Raw genomic sequence first — 6,759 nt, 5'->3', positions numbered from 1 at the left:
TAGACTCATTTAGACCAAAATAATCATTTGGTTTTAGCCAGGTTTCAGTCAAGCAGAGTACATCAAAACTATTATCTGTGATAATTTCATTTACAATAACTGCTTTGGGTGTGAGTGATCTAATATTTATGAGCCCAAACTTTAAAAATTGTTTTTGTTCGTTTACTTTACATTTTTCTGGTTTAATTACGATAAGATTTTTTCTAGATCCTACATTATATTTATATTTTGACCTCACTATTCGGGGAACAGACACAGTCTTAATAGTTTTTACAGCGCAAGTACTTTTATCATTTAAGCGGGTGGAACAGGTGCTAGTGAGGCCAGCAGGGGGTGCTCACCCTGTGGTCTGTGTGGGTCCTAGCGCCCCAGTGTAGTGATGGGGACACTATACTGTCAACAAGCACCGTCCTTCGGATGAGACGTTAAACCGAGGTCCTGACTCTCTGTGGTCATTAAAAATCTCGACATCCTGGCTAAATTCGCCCATTAGCCTCTGACCATTATGGCCTCCTAACAATCCCCATGTCTTCTGATTGGCTTCATCACTCTGTCTCCTCTCCACCAGTAAGCTGGTGTGTGGTGGGCATTCTGGCGCAATATGGCTGCCGTCGCATCATCCAGGTGGATGCTGCACACTGGTGGTGGATGAGGAGATACCCCCTGTCTATGTAAAGCGCTTTGAGTGTCTAGAAAAGCGCTATATAAATGTAAAGAATTAATTAATTAATTAACAAAACTCATCATAATGGTTATTTGAGAATTGACTTACTAGTCACATGGAGCGAAGTGTCCTGGAGATGTTGTCAGAGAGCAGCTCCGCTCCGATTTTGCTGGGGTGTAATCCATCAGCGCGAAACAGCCTAGGACGCTCCCAGAAAAGATTCCAGTTATTAACAAATAGCAGTTTCTGTTCTTTACACCATGACAACAACCATTCATTTGAAGCAAAAAGTCTACTGAACTTTTCGTGTCCTCGTCGATACGTGGGCAGTGGTCCTGACACGACGATCGTCGCCGCGGGCGTCGTGCTGTGAACCGTCTCGATCAGGCTCCTGAAGTCCCTCTTCAGCGTCTTCGTCTGCCGCAGCGTGGTGTCGTTAACCCCGGCGTGAAGCACGACCGCTCTGGGGCTCTTGTCGGCCTTCAGGATCGCGGGTATCTGCACAGAAACATCGAGAACACGAGCACCAGGCAAACAATGAGTGTGCACTTTACCTTCGGCTAACGTAGCACGGACGTGTTGGACGATGGAGTCTCCGATGATCACAGCGTCGCGTCCTGTCTCGCAGAGGGGAGCGAATCGGTTCCGGATGGAGATCTCGAAGGCAGGAGGGGGAGAAGTCATCGCCCGGGACCCGGCTCGCGTCCTCCGCTGTGGATGCACCCAGGGTCCGTGGTGTCCCGGCGTCGCAGTGAAGGACATCTGGGAAGATCGCGTCCTGGGTGCACCGGGCCTGTGCAGAGAAACACACGGAGTAGACACATAAGAGTTCACATAAGAACACATAAGAGTTCAACAAAACACTTTATCCTCAATATCTCATGATGAATGTGTTCACATTATATTTGTGAAAGATTCTTCATCTTAATGATTTGTTCGTAAGATGATCTCTCTTCCTCTGTTTGTCTCTTTCTAGTCTTTATGGCTGTGACATTACAGATGTGTCTTCTTTAACTCAGTCTTTGACAAACACAAAAGCTCTGCAGTTTCTAAAACAGCTTGATCTGAGATATAATATGATTGGAGACTCAAAGCAGAAGCTCATTGATGTGCTACGAGACTCAAACTGTGAACTGAGGTGAGTAAACTTCACTTTGTGATATTAAATAGATTCATTTACCTCTGATATGTGAACAAATATATACTTTCAAATATTAGTGAAAAGAGTTGATCAAATGATCATCAAGTTTTATTTCAAAGGGTTTGTGTCAGAATGAAATGTAAAGTTGATAAAAATGTTGAACACAAAGGAGGAAAGAGAAGAAAAGCAGACTGTCACAGCTTTCTAAAGCAACAGCTGCTTTATTAATGAGATCAGTAATAGTGAATCATTAGAGTTTGAAATAGATTTGTTCAGATTGTAGGAAAACACTGGTAAAATCAGAGCAGATTCAGCTTCAGCTCACAGTCGTCCAGCATCACATGATCAATGTCTCTGTCTCTTGTGTGTTTTTACTTTGACAAGCAACACGTCACATTACTTTACACTTACTTTCTGTAAGAGATAATGTACCTCCAGCCGCTTGTTATCAATACAAACATGTTTAAACTAGAGACAAACAGCTTTAACTAGTGACACATTTAACTGAAAGATTTGTGTTTTAAGACTTAATCACATTTGTGTTTGTTCCTTGTCATTTATTAAAATGTGACTGAAGTATAGTAACCAAATATTAATTTGTTTCACTGAACTCTGATTATCGTCTCTTCTCTATCACCAAAAGTGTCTGGTAGAGATCCATCACCGAAAGTCCCATCAATCACAAGAAATACCTGAAAGAGTTCAATCACCAGAAGCTGATAAATGCTGTATCTCATAAAGTGAAGTGATCTTGAGAGGAGCAGTAAACATCAGCTGAAGATCCACAGAAGAGCTTCACTACTGTGTCTATGAGGAGAAATAAATGTGTGATAAATGTGTAAATGTGATCCATACAGGTGAAGAGACTCAGACTTTACAATCAAATAATGCAGCATGTGTGTTAGAAACATGATATTGAATGATTCATGTTGCTTTAGTATTCAAGCAGATGATCATTGTGTTTAATGTAAAGCTGGAACAGAGGAGGAAGAAGCTCAGATGAGTCTGTCTGGCTCTTCAGTTTAATAATATTTCTATTAAACTCATTCATAATGATTCAAATGTTTAAATGTGATTGTCAAGTGCAGCACTTAAATGTATCAAAAGATATAAAGCAAATCTACAATGTGACAAATTTCCATGTTATTTAAAACATGTCCATGATCTCTCTTACATTTTCTACTCATTGTTATTCTATTTAATTCTATCTTAAGTTAGCTACGTGTCTGTCTGTTGCTAACAATCACAAATCCTCTCATTACAACAAACAAAGCAGAAACATAGTATAAAAAAGTTCATATTGTGCTTCTCTTTATTTTCATGTCATTCTCGACAGTACAAACAACACTTAAAATAACTAAAATACTGAATAAAACAGTTTATTAAAAACAGTAGTTCTGTGTGTAATATTTTCTCTAATCATTTATTTAAACAGCTTGGTGTATGTTTTCTTTTTATTAGATGCAATGTTGATGTTAACAAAATCATCTTAAATGATCAGGGCCTGTATTCATAAAGATTCTACGAATCCTCTCAGAAAACTCTTAATTTAGCTTAAAAACTTTTACGTAGGAGTCTTAGCTTAAGAGTGATTCAGGACCGATCTGAGAGCAACTCTGAGTAAGGAAAAGACAAAAACTTTCATCTTAGTGAGGAGGCGGGGCTGACCCTGTTGCTATGTATGACACAATCTTTTGAAGACTGTGATTGGTTGGTTGTCCAAGAAGGAAAAAAAGAGTGATTTTAAGTATAGGCTCTATTCTAATTCTCACTTTGAATTTACATGAGTAATTTATCCTATTTGACCGTTCTATCTCTCTCTCTCTCTCTCTATCTCTCCCTCTCCCTCTCTCTCTCTCACACTTCCGGTGTGACTGTTGCGCGAGGGTGTGGGTGCGTGGAGCAGAGCGGTTTGCGTGAGAAAATTGTGGAAGGAGCCGTTTGTTGGGAGTGAAAGTGTCTCCTTGGTTGAGTGAGATTTCTTTATTTCTTTTCTTCTTTTCACTTATTTATAGGTATTAGGGTTAGGTTAGTTTTTTTTTTTTTTTTTTTTTTTTTCTCTCCCCCTGACTTCGGTCAGAGAGGGAGGATTGTGGGGTCAGATATGGCGGATCTCTCACAGTTAACCATCAAACATGGTTGCAAGTGTATGCCTGAGGCCGCGGTGTCAGTGGAGGATTGTCTGATAGCTGTGAGTGCGGCGATCGGTGGCGCAAATATCAAATCTGCCTCCCGTATGAACAAAGCAATTGTGTTTTTTCTCAGTGAAAGCCACATGGTGAACGATTTGGTTGAAACAGGGTTGATAATCAAAGACATCTTTGTGCCTGTTTTGCCTTTGTCAAGCCCAGCCAAGAAGGTCATTTTATCAAACGTACCACCGTTTGTAAAAAATGAAAAACTAGAGCAAATACTCCAGAGGTATGGAAAGATAGTAAGTCCAATTAAAATGATTCCTCTTGGATGTAAAATTCCGGAGATTAGACACGTCATGTCGTTTCGACGTCAGGCTTTAATGATTCTGAATTCTCAGAGTGATCCATTAAATCTGTCAGCGAAGTTGAGTATTGAGGGAAAGGATTACACTGTATTTATAAGTTCAGAGTCAATGAAGTGCTTTTTTTGCGGTGATTTTGGACATGTCAGACAAACTTGCCCGAAGCGAGATAAACCGGTTCCGGCTCTGGAGAACATTGAGAGGGCGGCCGGCGCGGATGATGCTGCGACCGCTGGGGCGTCAGAACCGCAGCCGGACGGAGCGATCTCTGCACCCGGTGATCTGCCCGAGGGGACTGGGGTGCTGGAGGCCTCTGGAGACGGCCCGAAGGAGGCTGTTGAGGAGGAAGCCGGTCCGAGTCATGCTCCCGCCGAAACGCAGCCGGAGACGAGCTCGGGACAGGTGGGTTTGCAGCCCATGCCCGAAACTGATTTGGTTTGCGATGGAGGACAGGCGCAGCCTGATAAAATGGAGAGTGATACTACTACTGAGGAATTGTTTAAACAGGGTAAAGATGACTTTTCATCTCAGGCCTCGTTGGATTTAGTGGATGACTCTGAAAATGAGCATGATGATACGGATTTAATGAGTAATTATGGGGAGGATTCGGAGCTCATCTCTGGAGGTAAGATCAAACTTTATTCACTTCAACAGATTAATCACTTTTTGGATACTACAAAAGGACTACGTAAACCGAGAATTGATTCATTTTTCCCTGATGTAAAATTGTTTTTATTGTCCGGCTCCTTGGCCATGAAGAAGGCTTCTTTGGATGAGCTTGATAAACCAAAACGGTACCGTCTCAAGAAACTGCTTAGCAACGTTAGAAGTTCTTTGAAATTGCAAAGTAAAAAATGAATATAGTTTGGTTGTCAAATAATCCCTGTGGAGTCTTTTTATTGTGTGGTTATCTTTTACTCTATTTCATGGCACCTTTGAAATTTAGCTCAGTAAATATAAATGGGTGTCGTGAGGCTTTGAAGAGGACTAGTCTTTTTGATTATATTTTTATGAAAAAGAGTAGTGTTGTTTTTCTACAGGAAACTCACACGGATGTTAAAAATCAAATCCAGTGGCAGAGTGGGTGGAATGGACAGGTTGTTTTGAGTCATGGTTCAAGTAACAGTGCAGGAGTGGCTATTCTTCTTGGAGCTGACTTTAAGGAACAAAATGTGAGCGTTTTTGATGTTCTACCAGGTAGAATGCAGAGAGTAGATGTTGCATTACATGGGCTCGATTTTTCACTTTTTAATGTATATGCCCCCAATATTGGGACGGAACGTATACTTTTTTTTGAAAAACTTCATACAGCATTAAACAGTGTCCCACAGGGTAGGATTATTGTTTTGGCTGGAGATTTTAACTGCACTTTAGATCACACAGTGGACAGAAATCATGAAGAACCTCATTGGCCGTCAGCAGAAGTTTTTAGAAAATTGGTAATTTATCATGATCTCATGGATGTTTGGAGGGAAGCTTTTCCTGATGTAAAACAATATACGTGGACAAAAGTAAATTCAAATAGGGTTTCTGCAGCCAGACTTGACAGAATTTATGTTCAAAGAAGTTTTTGTGAAAAGTTTATTGATAGTTCTATTATTCCTACTCCTTTCTCAGACCATCATTATGTGTCTGTCAGTATCACTTCTGCACAGAGCACATTTAAATGCCCCTACTGGCGCTTTAGCAATAGGTTTTTGCAGGATGAAAATTTTGTGCACTCTTTTTCACTTTTCTGGGAGAGGTGGAGAGAGAGTAAGTCTCAGTATAAATCCCTAAGTCAGTGGTGGGATATTAGTAAAGTTCAAGTTAAGATGTTTTGCCAGAAATATACTGCACATAATAAGAATACTCTTGGAAGCAAAATGAGACAATTTGAACAGGACATTTTGCAGCTGAACATTGAACAATATGATGGAAGTGCTGTTGAGGTGTTGGAAACTAGGAAAATTCTTCTCCACAATCTCCTGGAAGAGAAAGCTAAAGAGACTCTGGTTCGGGCAAGGTTTACATCCTTTAATTGCATGGATGCCCCAACATATTTTTTTTTCAATTTGGAGAAGAAAGTTGTTGATAAAAAAGCTTTAAGTCGTCTGAAACTGTCTGAAGGAGGTGAAACGACTGATGAACATGAGATAATTGCTCAAGCACTGCTTTTTTATGAAAACCTTTACAAAGCAGAGCCATGTGATGGAGAAATAGCAGAAACACTTATCCAGGATTTACCTCATCTGATGGAGAGTGATAAGGCCAAGCTTGATCAGACTTTGCACTTAAGTGAATTGACTGCTGCTATTACAGACATGTCTGCTGGAAAGGCTCCAGGATTGGATGGCTTAACGGCAGAATTTTATAAACGGTTTTGGTCAGTGATTGGAGAAGACTTGTTCTCAGTTTTTTTAGAGTGCTTTGAAAGAGGCACCTTACCGCTGAGTTTACGAAGAGCACTTATCACCT

This window comes from Carassius auratus, chromosome 22, assembly GCF_003368295.1.
Source record: "Carassius auratus strain Wakin chromosome 22, ASM336829v1, whole genome shotgun sequence".
Lineage (NCBI taxonomy): Eukaryota > Metazoa > Chordata > Actinopteri > Cypriniformes > Cyprinidae > Carassius > Carassius auratus.
Note: the sequence above shows the minus strand (reverse complement) of the source record.